Raw genomic sequence first — 13,102 nt, 5'->3', positions numbered from 1 at the left:
CGGCAAATAAAGAGAATACCTTGAATTCCTTGCTTGTTTTTAATCACTTTTTTACTGTTGTATTATATTCAAGGTGTTATTGTAATAAATGCAGCTCAGGTAGAATAAAAAGTTCAATACTTTTTGTTGCAACCAAATAATAAATCAAAAAAGATGGCTATTATTTATTTTTCTAACATTCTTTATAGAATTGTTAAAACCTTTCTCAAGCAGGACCTCTATAAGTGGAATGATTAATGAATGAAACAACTTGAATATTTCAATCTTTTAAACTGACCTGACCGGTAATCCGGGTTCAATTTACGAGGCAACAATAAATATTATATTCCAGCCATTTGAGTGAATTTGACTTTTCCTTTCCCCACATTGGTGCTTGGTGCTGCCCGAAATGACAACTGAAGACGAGATGCCAGACGAAATGCTAGCCAAATCCTCCAAGGGATTTTTCAAACCACCACCACTCGACCAACCACGCTGATAAATTCTTCGCAAATAAATTCCCGTTGCCTCCTCCCTCAAAGGGGGAGCCCCTGTGGGGGTCGCCTGGCGGCCTCGGCAACCTGCGGTGCAGGTGCCTAACGAGCGCAACGCGCATGCGGTACCTGTGCCGGCAGCAGTGCGAGTGGTGTAATTTAACCTTCGGAAATGGAGCGTGCATGGCATGTGTGGTGACTTAGCTAATTTCATGCTCGTCATTGAGTGAAACCCCATGCACTGCGACACGTTTAGCTCGTGACGTTTGACTGACCCTTTGAACAGCGTTCAATTGACATAATAAACGACACCAGATAGAGAACTAGTTGGAGTGGTTTTATTACATTACGTCCCCCACAGCATTTAACATTGCCAGCATAGGAAGAAAAAGCAGGGTATTGATACAGCCCAGCCCACTGCTTAGTTCGTGTCTTTTTCTTTATATACTTTAATGTTAAGGCTGTGAAGCAAAAGGGAGCGCGCTGCTCCAAAAGTATAAATAGATCACCCGCTGCTCAGATTTTTCCTTCTCATTGTCAGCCGACCACTTTTGTGTACCTTATGACAATGAAAAGATGAATTGAGAGTCGCGATGCTGGGAAAATGCGTTGAAAATCAAGACGTGAACAAAACAAAATATTCGTTTATTTGCTTGAATATTATATATATCTAGGGTTGGGACACTTAGACGATCGACTGTTTTTTCTTTGCTCTATTTCTTTCCAAACAAATGAAATCTTCACGAATCATGAAAAATGAATGTCGATTGACACAGACTTTAAACCGTCTAAATTGCCTAAAATCGTCTAAACTAACATAAAACCATCTAAACCATCTCAACTTCCCCGATATACTGTATAGGACATATAGGATGAGATTCTCTCATGAAAATTTCAAAATGCTTATCGTTATCTACCACTTTTTCAGCTTGGATGACGAGGAGAATTAATAGATGATCCCGACTCCTGGCGCACAAAAAATACAACAAATAATAATGAGATTATTCTTAAAGTATCTGGATTTCGCGCCAGTCAAAACGCACTGAACGCTGATTGGTTGCCTCCAAAAGTATGATAGTGAAAAGATAAGGAGTTAATAGCATAACTTGAATTTTTAAGTTTTAAAGTTGAAATATAGAGTTATTTTAGATAATCATCAAATTAGAAGAGCAAAGTAATAAAAATTAAACCAAAAAATATTAAATGAAACATGAAAAACATAAATAACAGCACAAAATTTCCTACTCCTTGTCGCACACTCCACTGCGAACGTGGGAGGCGTTGCTTCTAAACACGGTAAACACATGTGTTCACAGGAAGATGCAAGCAGCAAAAGTTCCGCTTGAAAAAATTCGCTTGTTTTTGCCGAGCCGACCCAATCAGGAACTGGGAATAGCAATTTAACGGTTAAAACCATTTTGGGTGGAGACATGGAGAGACATTCCAAGACAAGAAGCTTAAGGAGCCGAGAGATGCAGCCGCCAAGAGTCGGAGAAGCAAAACCTGCTATTCAAAAGCCGTTGTGCAGACTGTGCGAGTGTCCGACGTCGGACGGCCACGTCCTCGCGTCGCAGGTGGACAGGTTCAAGCTGAGGAAATGGGCCATGGAGGTCATGAACCTGACGGAAGAAGACGAAAACCTGCCGGAAATGGTCGAAGAAGACACTTTGATTTGCTATTTTTGCATCTGGCAGGCAGAGTATGTTATTTCACTATCTTTAAAATTTATTTAGTTCAACTTGTTTTTAAAGGTTTGGGGACGAGTCTGGAGACGAGGCTGTTGCTTGGTGGCCGAAAAACCTTGATTTGGAAGAACCCGCAAAGGTGCTGCGGGAGAATTATTCAGGTAGGGAATTTTTAACTAAAATTTCATCATGGTGGTTACTTTTCTCCAAATTTGACAGTTGGAGAAGTTGAACAGTGTTGGGTGCAGTTGGAAGAGATTGATCTGGTCAAATACGAAAAGGAAATCCCTAAGAAGAGGAAAGCCATCAAATGCGGAATTCGGGGCTGCACGACTTACTTTCACGCCATGGAGGAAAAAGAGCGGCATATGCAGAAGGATTTTCACGAAAAACTTGAAAAACCATGCGAGAGCAGGAAAATTCGTTGCAAATATTGTGTAATCATCAAATTGTATTCCAAAGTAAAATCGTGGAGGGAGCACATGAGACTCAAGCATCCAAAACTGGTGGCGTGCACGCATTACGGCTGCATTGAGTACTTCAAATCCAAGCCTGAGATGATTCTCCATGTCAACTCATTCCACAAACGTGGCATGAATCAAGGTCTTTTCGAGTGCGGGCATTGCGAGTATTTCACAACGAGGAAGGACTTCATGGTGCTACACCAACAGTCGAAGCACTTGCCAAAGAGGTTCAAATGTGACAGCTGCGACGCCAGATTTGGCTCGAAAGACCTGGTTATCATTCACTACAAAAATTGTCATACATTCGACAAGTGCGAATCTTGTGGCCAGGACGTTGCTCGCGGACAAAATGCACCCCACAGAAGGCCATCGGTTTGCTCCAAATGCAAACTCAAATTCAAGTGCTCGGGTCTGTTTCAACTGCATATGAAGAGCTGCAAACAAGCCCCCTATATTTGCGAGGAGTGTGGAGAATCGTTCACCTTGAATAGAGAGTTTAATCGCCACGTGAGAGAATTTCACAGCAAAACCCCAAATATTCGCTGCGACCATTGCGACTATTCCACATTTGAAAAGGGCTACATGGCGAATCATATGCAATACAGACATCTCCCAAAGACTATTAAGTGTGGAGAGTGCAACCAATTGTTTGCCTCTGAATCATTACTCAAGGATCACAAAAACAAGCGGCACAAATACGTTCGTTGCTCACAATGTGTCCAGGAGATGATTCGTCAAGCCATGTCTAAACATCGGACCATCAAGACTTGCCGCCGGTGCAAGCGCAAATTCAAGTGCTCAGGACTTCTTAAAAAGCATGTCTGTCTGCAGAGCAATAATTTTCATTGTGACAAGTGCCCGAAAATTTATATGAAAAGGAATCATTTGTACTGGCATATTGTCAAGAAGCACATTGGCGTGTAAATAAAATGAATAGCGGCATTCTAAAAAGTTGTTGCCTATTAAATTAAAACCTCCCACGATATTTTGCTTTGATTTGTGTAAAAATGTTTTTGTAATTGGGCTATTCTGAGTCTAAACAATATTATTCAATTGACCAGTGGCATAAACCCAAAGTGTTCGAAGCCACCAACAGATGGCGCCACCGTAGACTTTCGCTTTTAAGACACTTTCACTGCGATTTCAGACTCAATCCTGCCATTTTGCATTCCTCACTTAATTTTCTTTCTTTTGACGTACTGAAAACCAAAAAAGGTTCAGTTAATCGCTGGATTATCTTGAAAATCAATTTTGTTCTAAAAAAAAAATATCCAAAGTTTCTACGCCATTTGGCAGGTTGTATGCATCGCAATGGGAATCGTATGGCTTCAAACGTGCCTAAAATATAGTTTGTTTTATGTTTTAAACCGTTTTGGAATAACATATGAATGTATATGAATTTACCATTTTGCCGGTGTTACATTAGAACGCATTCGTTATGTCCTGACTCCTGGCGAGTAAAAAGAACCACAAAAAATAAGATAATTCTTTAAAATTATCTGGATTTTGCGCCAGTCAAAACGCATTGAACTCTGATTGGTTGCCTCCAAAAGCATGATAGCGGAAAGATAAGGAGTTAAGCATAACTTGAAAATTTAAAATTTAAAGTTGAAATCTAAAGTTATTTTAGAAAATTATCAAATTAAAAGAACAAAGTAATTAAAATAAAACAAAAAATATTAAAAAAACGTGAAAAAACATAAAATAGCAAAATTTTTCCTTCTCCTCTTCGCACACACCACTGCAAACGTGGGAGGTGTAACGAAGGGGTTGCTTGTAAACACGGTAAACACATGACTTCACAGGAAGATGCAAGCAGCAAAAGTTCCACGTGAAAAAATTCGCTTGCTTTTTCCGAGCCGACCAAATCAGGAACTGGGCATAGCAATTTAACGGTGAAAACCATTTGGGTGGAGACATGGAGAGACATATACCAGGACAAGAAGCTTAAGGAGTCGAGAGATGCAGCCGCCAAGAGTCGGAAAAGCGAAACCTGCCATTCAAAAGCCGCTGTGCAGATTGTGCGAGTGTCCGACGTCGGACGGCCACGTCCTCGCGTCGCAGGTGGACAGGTTCAAGCTGAGGAAATGGGCCATGCAGGTCATGAACCTGACGGAAGAAGACGAAAACCTGCCGGACGTGGTTGAAGAAGGCGCTTTGATCTGCTATTTTTGCATCTGGCAGGCAGAGTATGTTATTTCACTATCTATAAAATTTATTTGGATTTTGACACGTGTTTTTGTAGGTTTGGGGACGAGTCTGGAGACGATCAGGCTGTGGCTTGGTGGCCGAAAAACCTTGATTTGGAAGAAAACGCTAAGGTTCTTCGGGAGAATTATTCAGGTAGGGAATTTTTATTAAAATAATCAACGGTGTCATATTTATTCTCCAAATTTGACAGTTGGAGAAGTTGAACAGTGTTGGGTGCAGTTGGAAGAGGTCGATCTGGCCAAGTACGAAAAGGAAATTCCTAAAAGGAGGAAATGCGGCAGTAAAGTGTGTCTTTACTGTGGAAAGAGATACGACCATCTGACACATCACGTCAAACGAATGCACAAAGAAGCCATCAAATGCGGAATTCGTGGCTGCACGACTTACTTTCACACCGTGGAGGAAAAAGAGTTGCACATGCAGCAGGATTTACACGAGAAACATGGCAAACCATGCGAAAGCAAGAATTTTCGTTGCAAATTTTGTGAAAATGGAAAATTCTATTCCTCATTTCAAACGTGGAGGCATCACAGGAATGTCAAGCATCCAGAACTGGTGGCGTGCACGTATTACGGCTGCAAAGAGTACTTGAAATCGAAGCCTGAAATGATTCTCCACATCAACTCATTTCACAAACGAGGCAAAAATCAAGTTCTTTACGAGTGCGAGCATTGCGAGTATTTTTCAACGAGGAAACACTGGATGGTACACCACCAACCGGCGAAGCACTTCCCAAGGAAGTTCAAATGCGACAGTTGCGACGCCAGTTTCGGCTCGAAATACCTGGTTAATTTTCACTACAAACAATGTCACACATTCGACAAGTGCAGATCTTGTGGCCAGGACGTTTCTCTCGGGTACAAGGCAGCGCACAGAAGGCCATCGTTTTGCACCAAATGCAAACTCAAAATCACCCGCATAAAAAAATATAACCCAGGAATATTCGGAACAATCCTAGATTAATCGAAATTTACCCGAAAAAATTAATCCAAAAAAAATGATCCAGGAATAATCCTGTATTAATTGAGATTAATCTATGAATGTTTAAGATCAATCTAGAGATTAATCTAAAAAAACATCCTCAAATTATTCTTTGGATCATTCTCAGATTAATCCAAAAAAATAATTTTTGGAATGTTCGTGGATTTAACCCAGATTAATCTTAGAATGTTTTAAAATCAATCTAGAGATTAATCTTCAGGAATATCCCTAGAATATTCTCAAGGGGCGAAATTAGAATAATGTTAATGGATTATCCCCAGAATGTTCTATGGATCATTCTGAGATTAATCTAAAATATTATTTTTTGGAATGATCCTGGAATATTCTTTTAAAAACCCTTAAAGAGAAGAACTTAGAAATTTTTCTTGAAATTGAAAACACAAAATTAAATATGAAACATAACTCAATCAAGAAAATTAACTGCAATATTGTTAAATGTTTTGAAAATCGTTATCACAAAAATATTTTGCTCGCTAATATTTTTAATTACTGCAACGGATTAAATTTTAATAATAAAACCTAACATTTTTCATTATCTAACACAAAATAATGATGCCTTTTTTCAAAGATGCTGCCCGATTAAAAAAGGTACAAAATCATAAATTCGATTGAATATATGAATTTCTTAACACAAAAAGTCCTAATTAATGCCACCGACAAACGGGCAAATTTGTAAAACAAGGTCCGAAGGTCAAAAAAGGGTTAAAAGGACGATTTAAGTCTGTTCGCGGGAGCTGCGGCTGCACATGCATGCACGCACTTGCATGGAATGCCTGCTGCTGCTGCTGCCTGCCTCTGTTGTGGAGCGGGGGAGGGGCGACGGGCGGTGGCAGCAGGACTAGCGAGCAGCAGCAGCAAGAGACTTACAAAATCCTGCCTCGCTCTTTGTCTAACGCGTCAACGGTCAACCGCCGTTCAAATCAAAGTTATTAACGGACGCAGGACGCCGGACGCCGCCAGTAAGGGACAACACGGACGTCCCGCGGACTCGGACGGATGGCCTGGATCTTGCGTTTAACAGGGTAAGTCTCATTTTATAGATTAGCGTCCAAAGAAATCAGAATAGATCGCGCAACTTTGACATCCAACGGTTTTATGGTAAAATTACACTTTTCGCCGCTACTTATGCAGTTTTCGCCACCAATATTTTGATATATGGGATTCTCGCCAGTCCTTAAGTTATCAATTAGAACCCCGTAAATAAGTTTGGGTGGCGGAAACTGTGAATCGGTGAGGAAGAATGTAATTTTTCCGTGTAAATTACGGTGACATTTCTTTTTCGCTTGCGAGAATTTAGAATGGCATGCCTTACACATTCTGATTCAATTGGCGTTGCAAGGAAAATGGAAAAATATTATGCTTGAACTTTTAATACTTGAACCTTCCATTTTCCAAGCAAAACTAATTGAAATAAGCTTTTATTTATTTTTTCCTATGAGTCGCTTCCCCTTTTTTTAGCTTCAAGCCATCCGCAGATATTTTGCACGACGGAAAAAGATGTAACCGTTGAAGTTCTGCAGTTTGGGCATCAAGATCGGCGATGCTGGCATCGTAAAATAAAAAATTTTGTAGCTGTAATATGTGATATGGTTGAAAACTAATAAATTTTGCATATTTTGTACATTAAATGAAGTTTGTAATTTTTTTAAATAATTCCAGATAAATCGCAATAACAAATTATTTTGGTATATTCTAGGAACATTCTGAGGGTAATTTTAAGAATAATATAGGGATAATTTTTGTCACACTTTATGTTAACCTTAAAATGATATTAGAATCACCTAAGAACATTCTTAGATTAACCTAAAAGAATAATCCTATGTAAAGATTTGTAACGCAAAATATTAATCCTGGATGAATCTGTAGATTAATCTAAGAGAATATCCTTAGAATGTTCTAGGATCATTCTTTAGAGCTTTTTGAAACAAACCCCGGCAGAATAATCCTGGAACATTCTAAGGATATTCTCTTAAATTAATCTACAGATTAATCCAGGATTAAGAAAACGCGTTACATAAATTCAAATAATATTAATTTTTTAGATTAATCCTGGGCGAAGTCGGTATATTCTTAGAATATTCTCAGGCGATATTTTTTTATGCGGGCAATTGCTCGGGTTTGTATCAACTGCATATGAAGAGCTGCAAACAAGCCGCCTATAGTTGCAAGGAGTGTGGAGAATCGTTCACCTTAAATTGGAAGTTGAATCACCACGTGAGAAAATTTCACCCCAAAACTCCGAATTTCCGGTGCGACCATTGCGACTTTTCTTCCTCTGAAAAGGTGTACATGCAGCAGCACATTCAACGCAGACATTTACCAAAGACGTTTAAGTGTGAAGAGTGCAACATATTGTTTGCCTCTGAATCATTTCTCAATAGTTACAAGTACAAGAAGCACGAGTATGTTCGTTGCGCAGAATGTGATAACGAGATGAGCCGTGAAGCCATGTTTAAACATCGGACCATCAAGACTTGCCGCCGGTGCAAGCGCAAATTCAATTGCTCAGGACTTCTTGAAAAGCATGTCTGTCTGCAGAGCAATAATTTCTTTTGTGACAAGTGCCCGAAATTTTATAGGAAAAAGAAACAACTGTACCGTCATATTGTCACGAAGCACATTGATGTGTAAATAAAATGAATAGTGGCATTCTAAAAATTGTTGCATATTAAATTAAAATCTCCCATGATATTTTGCTTTGTTTTGTGTAAAAAATATTCGTCATATAAGACTTTTTTGAATCTCAACAATATTATTCAATTCACCAGTTGCATAAACCCTGAGTGTTCGAAGCCGCCAACAGATGGCGCCACCGTAGACTTTCGATTTTAAGGCACTTCCGCTGCGATTTCAGACTCAATCTAGCTACTGTGCATTCTTCAATTAATTTGCTAATTTTTAACGTACTGGAAACCAAAATCGGTTTAACCAATCGCAGGAGAAACGTGAAAAACCATTTTTTGAATTATTATAATATATTTTCCATCGTTTCAACGGCGAATAGCTGAACTGGTTTTGGTTTTCAGCAAGTCAAAAAAAATATATGTGAAGAATGCACAGTGCGAGGATTGAGTCTGAAATCGCAGCGGAAATGCGTTAAAATTAAATTTACTACGAAAGTTTACGGTGGCACCATCTGTTGGTATACAAACTCTTAGGATTTTATGGAACTGGTGAATTTCAATCGAAAATAAAAAAAATTTGGGGGTGGGGGTAGTGGGCAGCTGTGGCTTGGAGGGACGCAAAAATGAACAGTCCCGGGCAGAAAATCTGGCACCAGTCCGGGCCAGAGAGGAAGAAAAGGCAGGGTAGGGATACAGCCCAGTCCACTGCTTACTTTCTTAGTCCGTGTCACTTTTCTTTATATAAACTTTAATGTTAAGGCTGTGGAACAAAAGGGGGCGCGCTGCTCCAAAGTTATAATTAGATCGCCCGCTGCTCAGATTTTTTCTTCTCATTGTAAGTGGGCCACTTTTGTGTGCTTTTTGACAATGAAAAGAATTGACGATCGCGATGCTTGGAATGCGTTAAAAACAAGACGTGAACAAACAAATTATTCCTTTATTTGTATGAACATTATATATCTAAAAATATCTGCAATCTTCTCTTCATTCTAGTTTAATTTAAAACTTTTATGGATCTCGATTTCGCCCATTGTCAAATATAATTGCGCGTGTCCAGAAATTACACATCTTTCCACTTTGTTTGGAGGGTGAAGTTAAGACTGCAGCCCTTTCAAAACGGACAATTAGAACAGCCAAAAGCAAAGTTATTTTTCAAAATCTGACAATCCAAACCGTGGGAAAATCATGTTTTTTAATAAATTCCTGTCCTACAAATTGAACAAACAACATTATCAACGGGCGGTCAAAAAGGATGGGAAGTTACTTGCCACGCTGACTTTAGAAGGGTGGCAAACAGGAAGAGTGACTCATTATTTTCTGACAATCCTCGATTCCCCTTTTTCCCCTACCTTTTGAATCTTACGGATGGTCTTATAGTTGCCATAACCGTGACATATTCGCAGGTACAAGCGGATTATAGCTCATAAATATTCTTTTGACAGCTTCTTCGTCCCTTGGGGGCTGCAGGCTATCGCGGAGGCGAGTGCGTGCCTGCGCGTAAGGAATTTGGCTCTCGCGGCACACAATCGCTCAATGAACTGAGCCATTGTTGAGAAATCGGGAAAAAATCTCACAAGCGAAAATCAACTTATTCAAAGGAATTTTATATGTGGCTCGGTTGAAGCAATAAAAAATATGTTGATCAATTACTTCACTTAATAAATAGTTTAGAAATGAAATAAAACCCAGAAAGAAATATTTCGCCATTAAAAAAATTTAAGTTTATTCAAAAACAGAGCATTCACAAAAAATTGATAATTTTAATCAGAATATTCCATTGTTGCGATTCTAAAACACTTTTAAATGCTTTTTTGGGCGAAATAATGAGATAAATTTGACATAAAATTCCAGGAGATAGATTTCGAGCAGGAGTAGAGGCTGGCATGTTCGTGAACCGGAAATGAAGAGCGTGATTTATTAAAATATTAGAAAAAGCACACAAAATACAACCTTTTGAAACTTATTATATCGTGCCTTCTGTTAGACCAAATTCATTGAAACAAAAAATTTAACTCCTAGTGAAAGCAGAATGAAAAATCAGACCATAATTTCTGACCGTTGAAATAATTAAATCTGTAAATGTCTCATTTTTAGTTTAATTTTGAAATATACAACAGGAAAAGTAAACTTACGCTGTATTTTTATGTTCCAAATAAATTAAAGCTAATAAAATTTAAATTAAAAATACGGATTCGTAAATATTCAGCTGAGAGCGTATGAACATAATTTTATTTGAAAACTTGCCCTCCTACCTTTTATTTATCTCTCATTCACAACACTTTTCTCCCCTTAATTCATTCAACCACGACATAAAACATTATTATTTATGATTCCTGGGCCACACAACAAACATAATGGATTATTTTTAGGGAAAATAAAAAAGCCCTGCATTCCTTACTTGTTTTTACTAACATTTTTTGGCTTCTCAATTATATTCAGGGGATTATTTTAATAAATGCAGCTCAGGTAGAATAAAAGGTTCAATACATTTTGTTGCAACCAAATATTAAATCGAAAGAGATGATCATTGAGATTTTACCAACATTTTATTTATATTTGAAAAAACCTTTCTGGACCATGACATCTATAAGTGGAATGATTAATGAAGGAAGCCACTAGAATATTTACACGACATACGACATGGTGGGTCTGTTCCCGTACGCAGCTCCCCTTCTGTGGGAAATTCCATCCACCAGCCTTTGCATGGGGTGTAAGGCAGTCAGGGGAGGGGAAGAAGTCAGCCTAGATCGTTCTTTCAACTCAACACGGTATCAACGGGGACTGGCAGCCACCGCCATATTTAAAATCGGGTGAATACACCCTCCTCCAATTCCATCACAAACTTCCAGCTAAAGCGGCGCTCGCTGTCGGTGACGTCATTGGGAGAGGGAATTTACAGGTCTTTGAATATGGCGGTGGCTGCCAGTGCTATAGTTGTACCGACTTAAGGAGAGCAAACAGCAAACAGCTTGCTCCTCTCTCTCCCCAACTCAATCAGATGAGTTCGTTGCTTGTGCGGAGCTTCACGTCTTGTTCCTGTGCAGCTCTTTAACTTCAATTTACGAAACAGGTTTCCTCTCGTTATTTTCCTCTGAAATCCCACAATTATTATTTTTATTATCTTTGTTTAGTGTTGAGATAGAAAATATTTATTCCTGGCCACAAATTGGCTGAATTTTCATGCAGCCGTTATAAAATTATGACGCTCATCCTGACATAATTTTATAATTAATTTTTTTTACTTATAAATAATCCAAAGTGCAAGTGATAGAGATTTCGAGATGATTTTGGGAGGCTCAAAATGAAAGATTGTATCGATTGAGAAAAGCTAACAATTTTGGCAAGAAGCTCGGCACGTCAGGAAAAAAGCACGCGGCTTTGGAAGCAGTTTTGATTTTAGCTCGAACTACTTTTAAAAAAGGCCTATTTTTATAATTTCAATATTCAGGGGAGAAATTGATAGAGTTCTCATCAAGATGCGGTCCTTTTCAGCGGCTGACAAGATTTTAATCTTGAATTTTTATAATGCCTCCTCGTAAGACATTTTTTCCAATGTACTTTTTAAATTTTGACCCTTTTCTCATCGGCCGTTAGTGCAGAGTGGCAGACAACGTGATCTCCAAAATTATTTTTAATTTTTAATAATTTATTGAACTGTTCGCGAAGGCATATGCTTCTAAAAAAAATATCCCCGTGAATTGTTTTCTTAATTGTGATGTTTTGTCTTGCCATTTCAGAAGCGTAAACATCAGGAAATCTGCCCTTGGAAAATGCACGTATTGTCCCAAACGAGCAGAGGAAGAAAATACTGGTAATTGAAATTTTTATTTTAGTAAAACAAATTTTAAATGACGAATTACGTGATGAATTATAGGTGCATTTCTGATATTTTATAGCTTTTATTTATATTTTTTTGATAGGTCTGTAAAATAATTTATTTTTAATTCTTTCTTTGCTTTTCATATTCCTTATTTGTATAATTCGTTGAACTGTGATGACACCCTAAACTGATTCATTCAATTTTATTCTTAATTATATTTTATAATGAATTTCAAAGCCGACAATTAACCAAAAAGATTTCAGATGTGCCCCCCCCCCCCCCATCATCCTAAGCCATCCTGGAAAGGTGCGTCCGATGCAGCTGATTGAGTGCTTCCCTCGGCGGCCTGACTCTCAAAAGCAGAGATGATGAAATTATGTTGACTGAAGAATTTCAAGGTGATTGAAACTTTTATGCTTTTTAGATCAAATAATTCTTACATGATGAATAAAAGTTGAGATCAATCTGATTTTTTCACTAGTTGTGACGACAACTTTAATCTGATCAATCTATAAAACTAATTCATCATTTGCTTATAAAGTAATTCAGAGCCAGCAATTAATCCATAGATTTTTCAGGTTATCTTCTCGGTCATCCTATATCCCTTGCCGCGAGATGTCTCCTCTCTGATGCCAAGCGGATTCAGTGTTTCCCTCGACACGCCTCTATAAAAGCAGAGATGTGACGAGATTGTTGGCAGAACAAATTCAAGGTTATTTTAATTTTTAATTAAGCTCATTTAATTCTTACATGATGAATAAAAGTTGAGATCAATCTGATTTTTTCACTAGTTGTGACGACAACTTTAATCTGAACAATCTAT

At 38.3% G+C, this 13,102-nt stretch overlaps 1 long non-coding RNA gene across 1 annotated transcript; it reads left to right on the top strand.

Moving 5' to 3' along the window:
- Positions 1-6,715: 6,715 nt before the first annotated feature.
- On the top strand, positions 6,716-7,463 carry LOC135934836 (uncharacterized). Its single transcript, XR_010574144.1, has 2 exons — positions 6,716-6,857; positions 7,294-7,463. It is a non-coding gene; the product is annotated as an uncharacterized LOC135934836 (long non-coding RNA).
- The last annotated feature ends 5,639 nt before the right edge of the window (positions 7,464-13,102 follow it).

This window comes from Cloeon dipterum, chromosome 1 (assembly GCF_949628265.1).
Source record: "Cloeon dipterum chromosome 1, ieCloDipt1.1, whole genome shotgun sequence".
Lineage (NCBI taxonomy): Eukaryota > Metazoa > Arthropoda > Insecta > Ephemeroptera > Baetidae > Cloeon > Cloeon dipterum.
This window is presented reverse-complemented; position numbering and strand designations above follow the sequence as displayed.